Source organism: Sylvia atricapilla, chromosome 8 (genome assembly GCF_009819655.1).
Source record: "Sylvia atricapilla isolate bSylAtr1 chromosome 8, bSylAtr1.pri, whole genome shotgun sequence".
Taxonomy (NCBI): Eukaryota; Metazoa; Chordata; class Aves; order Passeriformes; family Sylviidae; genus Sylvia; species Sylvia atricapilla.
Window position 1 is genome coordinate 26,684,047 of NC_089147.1, and position 13,247 is coordinate 26,697,293.

A 13,247-nucleotide genomic window follows, 5' to 3' on the forward strand; every position below is an offset into this window, starting at 1 on the left:
TCAGGAAAGAGGATGGGTAGGTCGTGCAATCACCAGCTCCACTGTCAGCGGGGTTACAATGACAAATCCCAGCAGAATGCTAAAAAACACTAAAAAAGGAGTAGGTAACAAAACAGGACACAGTCACACCGTTTGAAAACCATCTATTAAGACGTAGTGAACAGGGCACATAGTTTGGGTCATTCCAACTCAGAGAGGATAAACTAGAAAAGGGCCACAGAGATGATCAAACACAGGGAGAAGCTTGAACACAGTAGGGAGGAAATGAAGGAGAGAGTTGGCTCAGAAGAGGTGGCTGTTGAGGAGAACAGAGACAAGCTGATTGAACCAGGGAGATAGGGCATGAGAGATGGAATGATTGTTTGCTGCTCCCAGTAGCAGAAGAATGATGGGACATAGAGTAAAATTAATTTGAGATGTGCATTTTCTGAAGTTCACGGTTTGAGGAGTGTTCTTCATGTCTGCCTATTGAAACACATTATGGCTTACATAAAAAAACTGTAATAATCTAATAAATAACAGCTAAAGACATTTGGTTAGGGACTGAGTCCCTTTGGCTTAAAGGAAACATACATCAGGAACTCATCTCAGACTTTGGCTTAGTCTGTTTGCTGATTGATTTTTGGCTTGCTCTTACTAAAACTTTCAAATGTAGGAGTAGAAAGCAGCAGAGCAGTTTCTTCATTTTGTTGGACAGCTACAAATCTAAACGTGCCCCTGCTTAGGTTTGTGCATTCTTTTTCATATTGATTACTGAGAAGTAGTGATGGGTAAAGCTGAATATCATGACTCAGAGAGCATAATGTTGGTAAATGGTACTCAAGCCTTGGACAAATGGGGCCTCTGTCTTGAGCAGCAACAAAAGCTGTCCTCTAGAGCCCCACTGAAAAAAATGCAAGGTAAAAAAGTCACTGAAACCTTTCAGACCTAGGGGCAGTGCAAAACTTACAGATGGACTGTGAAGAACACAGGACATGTTCATAGGGCCCAGCTTAGTGCTATAAGCCTGGGATTAAGCAAAGGCAGTACAGTGCATTACAGGGAGATGAGAACAGCCTGTTCCACTCAAGGGAGAGAGAGACCTCACTTCAGGTGGTTTCCTGTGCACTGTGTTTCTCCCATTGCACCAGAATTCTCACCTGGTTTCACTCTGCACCTCTAAACATAAAGATGTACATAAAACCTGAGTCATTTATCTCACCCTTAAATATCGTCAACAAATGCTTCTCAGCCAGACAAGCCCATAGCTGTCCCAGCCAGAGGACTCCTTTGTACAAGTTCCTGACTGAGGGAAGAGAGGCAAGCAAAGCATTTGAACAAACTGTTCAAATTCTAGTAGAACAGAATTGGCTGCTGACTTCCTGCCTAAGAGGGGAGGCACTGGAGACATGGCTCATTTATTGGATTATGGATACTTCCTCTCCGGAAAAAAAAAAAAAAAAAAAAAAAAAAAAAAAAAAAAAAAAAAAAAAAAAAAAAAAAAAAAACAACAAAGAAAGACATGAAAATAAACACGAGAGTTTCCAGGGACTGGTCACCAAGATCTAGTAGTACCTGATAACTGGTCACTCTTCTGGCTATGACTAGTCCTCTCCACCGATTTATCCACATTAAGAAGTGGCTGATGACCACTGACAATGGCCTAAACAAGTGTTCTGTGCTTCAGGAAAATGTCTGAAAGCAAACTTCAGTTTGCATCAAGAAGCCCAGCACACACTTCTATTTAATTACACAGTTTATCCTTAGCACAGTCAGCGTTCCCCACACTGTGCTGGCCCAGCTCCCCATGGCACTGCTGGCTGTCCAGGTCTTGCCAATGGAAATCTGTTACCATCCTGATAACACCTGCCACAACAAGGTGCTATCTTGAGTAGTTTAGGCTGAAGCATACAAAATCCCATCATGTTTTTGCACTCTGGAGAGTCCCGGATGGCTAGGATCAGGATTTACATTACCCTAACCAAAGTACAGGCCAGGGGGTTATACAGGGAATGCAAGACACCCCTATACACGTAGTATCCCACCTATTCTCTAAACCAAACTGCATAAGAACAAAAAAATGGAGACTCAGCTTAAGCCAGTACAGCCAATAAGAATATCAATACCTGTCCTGTCACTAAAGATAAGAGTGACTACAACAACCGTGTGCCCACTGTTGTAATTAATTAAATGCCACCTCAGGTTATGTCACATTAGCCACTGCAATCCTTTGTTGGGGACAACCCAAACGAAATAGAAGTGGAAGGTGGGCCTCTCCTTAGGCTTCAATTACTTGATTCAGTATCCAACCACTCTTAAAGCCCAGGGATCTACAGCATTATATCCAATATCACTCAAACACCCTACCACCCCTCTTACAGGTAAACTAATTCTGCTTATTTGTGTCAGTGAGCATTTTGACATACTAATGAAAAACAGACTTTTAAAGAAAAAACAGAAGGGATTTTTTTCCTCCTTATCTCTAGATACAAAGCATAATTTCTTCAGGTTTTCTTTCAGCAGACATAAATCCTCACACTTTAAATAGCAGTTCATGCAGTTCTATTTTCAAGGTTATTAAACGCCCACAACTCCAAATTAACTTACTGTATCCTCAATAATGCTGCAAATCCAGATCTTGCTGACTCAGTTTTCATGCACTGCAAACACCTACAAACACTCTGCAGTTCAATAAAAAGGAGTCGGGCTTTTCTTCAGTGCACATTGTCATGTCCCTCACACACATTGTGATGTATTTTCCCAGCCCCTCAGCACAGCTGATGGAAGCATTACACAACAGCTCAGCTATAGGGTCAGAGGAGTTGTTCCCAGTCCATCATCATTCCTCTTTGAACTGCATTACTGTAAAACAGGGCAGTGAGCTGGTTTTGTCATCACAGAGGAAAAAAGGACTGCCAAAAATCTTTAAACACGGACCCAAGTCCTAATGATTGGTTTGGTTCAACAAGGTGGGATACAAAGACAAGAAGTGAAACATAAGATTCTTATAGCATGATGAATGGCAAGTGTTAGTCACAAGTAGTCATCCTTCCTGTTATGTCTCACTTAAATTTCTGTTCATGTCTCACCTGCAAGGATGACAAAGTAGAAGCTCACACCTCAGTCCATGATAGTGAGAGTTTGCATGTTAAACTGAAATATTTGATACCATCTGCCTTTTTATACATACTCACACTCGAGATTGTTCATCAGAGGATTACAGTCAATGGTCTGTGAGCTACCCTGGCCAGGCTAACACAGGAAATACTCAGAAGGCTTTTTGTTATGAAAACAGGCATTCCACTCTCTGCAGAGAAAAAGAGAGGGTGGGCCTGATCCACTAATCTTCTGTAAAATATTGTTTTCAAATGGTGAACACACATGCCTACACATCTATATTAGGTGTTGTTTGAAAGTTTACTAATGTAAAGTAATCTTTTCTGTATGTCATTAAAAGACAAAAGGATCCAGTAATAGCACCAAGAAGGAAAAAAAATTCTTCTCAATGAGACACAACCCTGAATGGTTTTTAATACAATTGAAATTGTAAATGCAAGATTTAAGATTTTTTTTTAATACTTTGAGACCCTTGGATTTCTGCAGAATGTAATTTCTTCCAGTGTTTGCTACGTATGAAATTTTCCAAAGCAGGTTTTGTTCAGAACAGAACATCAGATCACAGAACTGTCAGAAGAGGAGAACCAGTGCTGTGTAAAGGGGCTGTGCTGGGCTACAGGATTTCCTTGTTTCAGAAGAAGCAGGCACAGGGCTCACTGGATAGGAATAATGCCCCTGAGCAGTGCCAGAGAGATGAGGCAAAGGGAGCTGCAGAGAGCTGAATTTGCACCTAAATGCCAATTTAATGTATTTTGGATGCAAATCAATTACCTGTTTTAAAGAAATCTAATTTTAATGAACCCAGGTCTCAGATAATGTAAACTAATTAAACATTGTTTAGAAATATGTTTCAGAAGACAACACCTAGTTCAGTAGGTCTCTAATGGTAGAAAATGTGCTTTCTTTATCAACAATTCGTTCTTGGGAGTTAGAAAAAATAATTGTGTAGCTATAAAGCAAGGTCTGATACTTTTTTACAGTGCTGTCAAAAGTCAAGTTTGAAAAATAATTCTGATTATTGCAGTACAAGATTATGACTCTAGGAAGACAAAGATTTGTGTCCTACAAATATATATCTCATTTTTAAATGGTGACAGCAATAGTTCACTTACATAAAGATCAGGTTGAATGGAGTTCTGAACAATCTGGTCTAGGTAAAGGTTTCATTGCTTAAGGCAGAAGGGTTGGAACTAGGTGATCTTTAAGATCCCTTGCAAACCAAATCAAGCCACTCTATGATTCTATGTTATAAAAACCAGCAAGGGATATTATATAAGCGGAAGCAGAGAGCAAATTTGCAAGTGCTACAGAAAGAGTGCTAAATTTTCAATGTGCTTTAGATCTTGACATGAAAACAAACTGTATTTTGACAGGCAACAGTTGGAAGCTCTAATTGCTGGAGAAGTCACTCTTAATTTTCTTGGTGAACAGTGAGAAAACAGACCTTTTTCACAGTGTTCTTTGATTTGTGTCCACTGTCCCAAGACTTCTTCCACTGAACTACATGGTGAGGTGCTACAGCAACACTCTTGATTTCTCCATCAGTAAGCTGACCCATCACTTAAAGAAGCAGCTTTGCAAGCAAATTGTATCACATCGGATGAGAAGCCATCGTGCTGAAATCAAGTGTAGAAGCAGCAGCTTAAGGATGCTATTAACTACAGATGGGGCAGGGAAAAAGCCATCAAACAAACAGAAGGAAGGCAAACCCGATGCTCTGGTAGCAGAACTTGTCAGCTCTTTCACTACTGAACCGGAGTCAGTTCAAACTCAGACGCTGATCAGCACTCTGTAGTTACACACTTCTGTCTCAGCACCTCATTGAGTGGCAGCATGTCCTGGATATCACATGGAATAGTGCCTCTGATACATGGAGATCAAATGCTGCATTTCCCAGAGATCTCTGAAGCCTTTCCTTTACTTTACTAGTTTCCTAACTACTTTAGGAAGGTTTCAACTTTCTTGAAATAGAAAACAAACAAAAATCTTAATGGAGACAAGACAGTGGACTGATGTACTGTTTGCCTTTTATCTACAAAGAATGTAGATATTGAGATACTTGGCATCAGCATGAGACACATCAGTGCCTAGAGGATGGCCCCTAAGCCTGAGTTTGGTACATAAGCTTTTCCCAAAAGTGGAATCCACACAGAAAGTAAGGAAAAGCACCTTAAACAGACTACAGATCTGAAAAGAAGGGAGGTTTTAGTTTCATGTTCTTTGTCAGCACATTGAGCCACTTCACTGCAGCAGGTTTTCAACAAGGATTCAAAACCTGGGACTAGGCAACTCAGCACCATTGAATTATTTAAACCAGAAAATATCTTCCTAGAATCACATTCTTGAACTACCAATTAAGAATAATTATTTTTAATTAATGGTTGGACCTGGTTTTACCAACTGAATGAGAACAAGTAATTTGGAATTGATTTGACTTGACGAGATGTGAAGAAATTTAGAGCATAGTATTTTTTCCCAGGACAAAATGCAAAGACTCATGTGTTCCTAGTGAAAAATTGAATTTCCCCAGGATACTTGTGAGGGTAAATAAAATACATCAAATACACCTTTTATGGAATTACCACATGTTCTCAGAACTGAATACTAGGCTACTGGCAGCTCTTAAAATACAATTCACAGGTAGATACCAATGAATGGGGACATTTTAAAACCAGAGATTTTTCTTGATTGACTCTTTGGTTTTCCTTCTGTATGCTATAGTCCCATCTTCAGGTGACATAAAACTGTGTGGAGAAATAAGTAGCTATGAGATAGATGAGTAAATGAGCCACCAGGGTAAGTAGTTGTAACCTGCAAAAATGTATTTTGGTAAGATCAAGTGTTTCAGATCCAAGAATGGCAGTTTATTTACACGATAGAAGACTTTGCTTTAAAAAACAGAGCTCAGAAAAGGATTTAGGGGTCATTATAGATAATCGCCTCAATGTAAGCTGTCTGGGCAATGCTGTTGCAAAAAGGACTAATGAGATTCTTGAATATGGGTGGAGGAGAATAATATGAAGCAGAAATAATGAAGGATTTCAGCATCATTTGGCAGCACTGCCAAGACCCTTACTAGGTTACTGAATGCTGTCCTAGTGTCTGCATTTTAAGAGGATTTGAAGACATTGGACAGAGTTCAAATGAGTGTCACAAATGTACTCTCTGGCTTTAAAAAAAAAAGCCCATGCCTTCTGACGTGATGGGTAAGGAGCTCAGCATATTCAGCTCACTGAAGAGAAAGCACAGACATACCTTCATCACACTGCGTAGGTAATTGCTCTTGGGCAAGACATACGTGACGAGCTTTCCAATCTGGCTGACAAAGATCCAATGAATAAAAGTTGAAGTCAGAAAAATTCAACCTTGAAAAAAGGGGAAATTTCCCAGCAACAAAGTAATGAAAGACAGAAACAGCTTATCCGGGGCCCTAGTGAAACCACCATCACTTGCAACCTTTTAGACAAAGACAGATAGCTCTGAGGATACTCTTTTGGCCTAGTTTCAGACTAGATGATAATGGCTGTCCTTCCTGGCTCTGTAAGCTGTGACCCCTTAGCTCCCCTATGCACAGCTTTATTTCCTCAGCCCTTGGTGAAACAGGACTGCCTATACTGCAATCAGTGTGCTTGCAATGCTTCCATGATGGCTCAAATGCTGCTGCAGGGGCTGTGACTGGCAAGGATGAAGGGTTAGCATTGTGGGGTCATGTTGGCCTCTTGGCCAGGGAGTAGGGGTAACCTTATGTCCTGTTCTGACACAGACAGTCAGAAGGTTTTGATAGAAGGTCTTTGAGAGACCATAATCCATTCTTATGGATGCAAACCAAGTGTAAAATCTTCTTGGGTAGTAGTGGAGAGTGATCAACCCTCATGAAGCTATGATTGTTTTCCCTTATAATAAGGCAAAAACTAGTTTGAAATGTTCCCTTGCTTTCTCCAAACTCATCCACAGAGCACTTGGAAAGTGGAGCACACCATAGATATGGTCAGATCTGATCCCAATGTGCTTGCTGAAGGGAGTCATACTAGCCAGCTTCACTGGTCTTAGACATTTAGAAGGCACCAGGTACTTATTCAGAGGCAGGATCCACCGTACACTGGAGAGCATTGCAGACAGACAGATACACCTGCTGCGGGATAGACAGGTGGGGAGGGCAGAGTATCAGCACCTCTGACACAACTGCCTAAAGATGACATTTAAAATCAAATGTATATACTAGCATACTTATAAATTCAACACATGAAGCAGCAATGAGTTTTGACCCGAAACATCTGTGAAAAAACCACGGTTCTTGACTCCAGTGAACCCCCACTCTGCAGCTGAAATTAGAAACATTAATCCCATGGCATTGCCCATAATTAAAGGCTCCATCTACCACCAAACCGCTGTGTGACTACTACTAGGATTAGGAGAAAATTAAAAGAGAAGCAAGCATTGCAAGCATCAATAAGACAAGCAATAGCTTAGTGTCTTCTGTTACATAGATGTAATGATTAAATTGGTGTCCTTTTGCAGTTGCTCTTTCTCAGAATTCATTACCAGCAAAAATGAGAGTATCACAAACAAAACTAAGGAATTCAGGACTAGAGGCATGTCAGAATACTATCACCCAACAGTCTTTGCTTACACTGAGCATTTATTAACTTATTTTTGCTAAAATATTTCAGAGGCCTGAGCTTGCCACTTGTTCTGGTTTTGGCTGGGTTAGAATTAATTTTCTTCATAGCAACTGGTATAGAGCAATGTTTTGAATTCAGTGTTTATAACACAGGGATGTTTTCCTTTATGGCTGATTAGCATTTACACAGAGCCAAGGCCTTTTCTGCTCCTCACCCCACTAAGCGAGGAGGCTGGGGGTGCACAAGGAGCTGGCAGGGGACACAACAAGGACAGCTGGCCCTAGCTGACCTAAAGGATATTCCAGACTCTATTACATCACGCTGAGCATATAAAGCCGGGAGAAGAAGGAAGAGGGGGACATTCAGAGCAATGGCATTTTTCTTCCCAAGTAACTGTCACATGTGAGGAAGCTCGGCTTTCTTGAGGATGGCTGAACACCTGCCTGCCCGTGGGATGTGCTGAATTAATTCCTTGTTTTGCTGTGCTTATGGATGTGGCTTTTGTTTTACCTATTAAATGTCTTTATCTCCACCCACGAGTTTTCTCACTTTTACTCTTCCAACTCCTCCCATCCCACTGCGGGGGAGTGAGTGAGCAGCTGTGTGGGGCTTAGTTGCCGGCTGGGGGTTAAACCAGGACACCACTGAATTGTACTCCATTGAATCACCACCACAAGAGAACACAATGCCTCAGACAAACATTTACATATAATTATCCAAAGGGATGCTGTTCCCTCCTTGGATGTCTCTAAATGGTGCCTGTTGTTTTTCTGGCTAAAAAACTATTTGAAGATGTGGACAAATGACAGGATAGCAACAAGAAAGTGTCATCCTGTGAGAAAGGTGCCATATGGTACACAAATCCCATTAAGAGGGTTTAATTGTTATTTAAAAGCCTACAGACGAGCAGGAATTAAAGGGAGCCTAGTTCAGACATTCTCTGGATGCCGATTTTGCTTCAGTTTCAGGATGCAGTCAGAATGTAAGATCCATCCCTCCTCCTGCTGGTAGCCATTAAATATGACTGGAAGAATGAGGAATAATCCCCGGGAAGCCAGGGCTGTGCATTGTATCTCACCAAGTCCCCAGGCTCCTGCAGTGCCTCGGTGCTAGCAGCCAGTCCTTTCTCTGCTGCACTGACAATTTCACTCAGGCAAGCTGGTTAATCTATAATGCATCATGGGAATTCCATGGTTTAAATTTTTTTCTATCTCTTTTCAGAAGTAGCCCACCCTCCTGCCAGAGCCATAAGGCTGCAAACATCATTACTTGTCACTAGTCTGTTTCTTTTTTCTTCTTTTTTTTTCTCTCCAGGTGATGGAAAAGAAATTATCTGGGAGGTCTTTCCAGGCAAGGTGGCTGTACTGTGACCAAGGGGCAGTACTGGAGCTGCAGAGCTGCCATCTGCACTGGTTCCTCACATCCCAGCCTGGGCTTTCTTGTCACGGAGGAAGGAATACAGATGAGGAGCTGGCTAACTGCTGCCTCCAGCAATCAAAAATTATGGCACAGAGCTGGCTTGCCAAGCTTCAGGCAGTGGAAAGAACTGACCTCTGAAAATATATCCTGGCTGTTCCATCAAGGGTAAAACTGAAGTGTCTAGTTTGATTTTATTAAATTGGTGTATGGAAATAGTACATCATTTAGAATCATAGGCTTTGGTTAAAGCTATGATTGCAAGGTTTTAAGCAGGTCAGGGGCCCAATTAAAAAAATTAAGTCCACAAAATTTAATCCCTCTGTACCTTTTTGCTTCAATGTGACTCTTGTTAACTCCCTAAAATTAGATTTTTAATCTCAGATTGGCACCCCATTCTCTGCCACTCAAGTAATACAAGCAGTGAGAAGATTATGGCCACTTATGTAGTATCTATTTTCCTATAATCCTTTTAGCACCATAAATGCTAAATATAGCATCCAGTTTAAATTAGCTTTAACCTCAATTTGACTCCAGTTAACCATGCAGGAACAGTCAGGGGAAAAAAAGGCAAAACCAACCCACACTCCAAACAAGGCTAGAAAGAGGTAGAAATATTCCCACACTTATTTCTTAAAAAAAAATTAGTAAGCTGTTCAGTTCATATTAACAGATGACTGCAATAGTGGTGAATTGTCAACAGCTATTTGAAAATGTGGGACCTGTGAGCCCTTAGTCTGCCACGCATGAGTAGACTGGTCACAGAACTCACCCATACAAACAGTCATCCCAAAAAGCACAACAAGCAATTGGGCCTGCTCCTGCAGCTCCTTATTCCTGGCTGTATTTACAAGTCATTAACACTGAACATGGAGGCATTTCTGTGAATCAAACTCCCGCTAGTTTTTCCAGGACAACCCTTTATAAGCACCATGAGACCTTCACAAGGAAAACTGATACATCCCCTGATTAGGGGAGGACCATCATTGTAAATTGGTGGTGAGAAGAGCTAAAACAAGCTCAAACCTACAACAGGAATGACTTCAGTTAAACAACTGCAGAGAGCCCTGCCTTTTGCTTGGCCATTGCTTCAGTAAGAAAGAAATCCTCAGCACCAAAGCAGAGGCTTCAGGAGGTCTCCCATTCTCAGAGAGGGATTCCCTGAGGGGTCCCAGGGAGTGGGTGCCAGCTCCTGCTGACTTCAGCCAGCTTTAGAACTGCCAGGGCTGGATCACTCCGTGCATTTTACCTTGGATATTGATGGGCTACATACCTACTCATTAGTCTGTATATTCTATTTCTGCCACTGCCAAACCACTTATTCTGACCAGCTCTGGTTTTTTTCACCGGCCAGTTTGCTTGAGGAGCATAAAAGCAAATGAATCCAAACAACCAAATCATCCTGAAGTAAACAACCACACACCAATAAAGTTACAGGTACATCTCAATACCAGATTTAATAAGGCTGCAAGTTTCTCCATTTCTTACTTTTGCCCTTTTCAAACACCACATGGAGACAAGGGAAGCCCACCCGCAGCAAGCCTGGCATTTTTTCATACTCCAGAGACAGAATGACTGCCAAACCCTCCTCTGGCACGGGAAACATCATAGAGATGTAAATTAAAATATATCTGATTGCGTCTGCCTGTCCATTTTGCTTCAGCTTGTTAGGAACAATTAAACAGATGCCTAATGCTGAGCAGTAAAATGAGTACCCAGGAACTCTTCCCACAGTTTTCCTCCTTCACTTGGAGGACTGCCACATACACAGATTGTGACATTCTCAAACGTTCATTATTGAGACACACTCATCTGCTAAACACAGATTAGAAAGAGAGGACAGACAGAGCTGGTCAAAGGAGAAATAATGAATCAGGAAATGTTCGTGTGTACTGTCACAGCCACTACCAAAACATGTGGTGAGCTTCTGTTTAAAGAGCTATGAAATCTCAGCAAAATAAACAAACACACTGATGAAATGGAATTGGGGTTCTACATCAAAAGCAGAATGAAACTGGCTGTAGGCAGAACTCTAGAGCCCACTGTACTCTCATGCTGCTCCCAGAATGTTTTTCTTTAAGAAGCATCAAATTTCTTCTATTTTTTGGAAAGGTTGTATAGTGGAAAAGTAAACAAAACATTTTCAACTTCACTTGGCTACAAAACCAAGGAGCAATAAGACAGCAACCAGCATAGGTCATACCTGGAGGGAAATATAAACTCCAGCATTTATTTTGAGCCTCCTGAGGTTAGACTGAGCACCTCATGGACCACAGCATGAGTATCACTGCCTGAGGAGCACCCGGTCTCACTGAGACATGAGGAGAGCAGCACAGAGAGCAGGGGGATACAAAGCTGAAAGACAAGGAGATAGTGGTAGAATCACATATTTAAAGGAGAAATTTATTCAATTTTCCTATTTGCAAACCTATTTGACTCTTGAATTCAGCAATCTCTTTCACTCTGGACCAAACCCCCTACAGTCCCCCTGATGGACAAAGTTCCCAAGTAGGTTGCACAAGAAGTTACCTGGCCTTCATAAACTTGGCCCTTTGGAATAACATCTTTCTGATGACTTTCATAACATAAGAAAGCCCAGTCTTAGACATTGGAAGAAAGAGATTAATGTTATCATGCTAATGTGGCCATGGCCTGTAATAGTGAAGAGTCGGCATATCTTCTCTTCACATCTTGTCTTCATTCAGTCCTGTGTTACCATCACCAGAGTACACTGAAATGGCAGACTTCCACCTGAGGGGCAAAAGAAGTGGCCCTATGCCATGTCACCCCATCCTATGATCACAGCCAGGAAAGATGCACAGCTGAGATTGCCTAATGACATTTCCCATCACTGCAGCAGCCTCAGTGGGCCCCAAGGAAACCTCAGACAATCCTTTTTTCTGTCAGGAAAAAAAAAAAAAAAAACAACAAAACAAAAACAAAACACCCCCCCCCCCCCAAAAAAAAAAAAAAAAAAAAAAAAGCAACAACACATAACCTTCAAAATTGCAAGTGTAATGAGAAGAATATTTCTTTAATACTGCACTAAGATTTTAGGCTTAGTCAATGCCCATGAACTTCCTAATGTCCCAATGCTGCAAGTTCCCTGACAAGAGTGTTGGACTTCTGCTTGTAGGGGTGTTTTTTCGACTTTTTTTTTTTTTTTTTTTTAATCATGTAATGAATAGGGATGAATCAATTTCACATTAGATTTTTTCCTCACCCTCCGCTCAAGACAGCATAGAAATCAAACTCATGTCAAATGGATTTTATTAGTAATGAAACAACAGGTCTGTCTGTTGAGAAGTGTTGAGTATTCCTCATATATAAATACATACTCATGTACAAATACATAAGTGACTTGTTTAAGTTCTGCAAGGGGCTGCTGGTTTCTGCTGGGGGCTCACAGCCTCTTCAGACAGGAGATACACAACAGAGGCAAAAGGATGTGTGGCTATTTGATTTGCTCAGCCTGTGGCAATCTCACAGCCAGGTAAACAAGAATCACTGGGCATCTCTTGGTTCTGCATTTTCTGAAAAGTCAACATTGCTATGATATTATTTCTCTTTTGTTATGGAAAGAGAAATATAAAGGCCACAGCCTCCGTTCACCCAACATGTGCACAGAGCACTCCAGGGTACATACTCAGGTGTAACCTGCAAGCCCTTTCCTAACAGCCCAGCAGAACAGGTTTACCACACTTGGCGAAAGGATTTGGAACTAGGGTCCATAAGGCACAGCAGAGGCACATATTTATCTCAATGACTGCAGAGCATCCAATGCCCACGCTGCTGTTTGAGACCAGCATTGTTTCTTTTGTGCAACCATCCAAGCAGCACTGGCCAAGTACACTAAGAGAAAAGCAATTTTCTCCTCCCATGGCATCCATGGAAGGAAAGGCATTGGTAGTTTGTATTGCTGTTAGTCTTCCAGGCTGTCTCTCACTCCAGAAGCACAGGCATGTAGGGATGGGAGCCAAAGACACAGAATTGTACCCACACAGTTGTTCCCAAGGCAAGAGTACCTCTATTTGCCAGCAAGCACCTGCCTCCCAGTCCTGCAGATATATTAAACCTCTTAGGGACTTCTCTAACCACATCTGTCATTGCTTC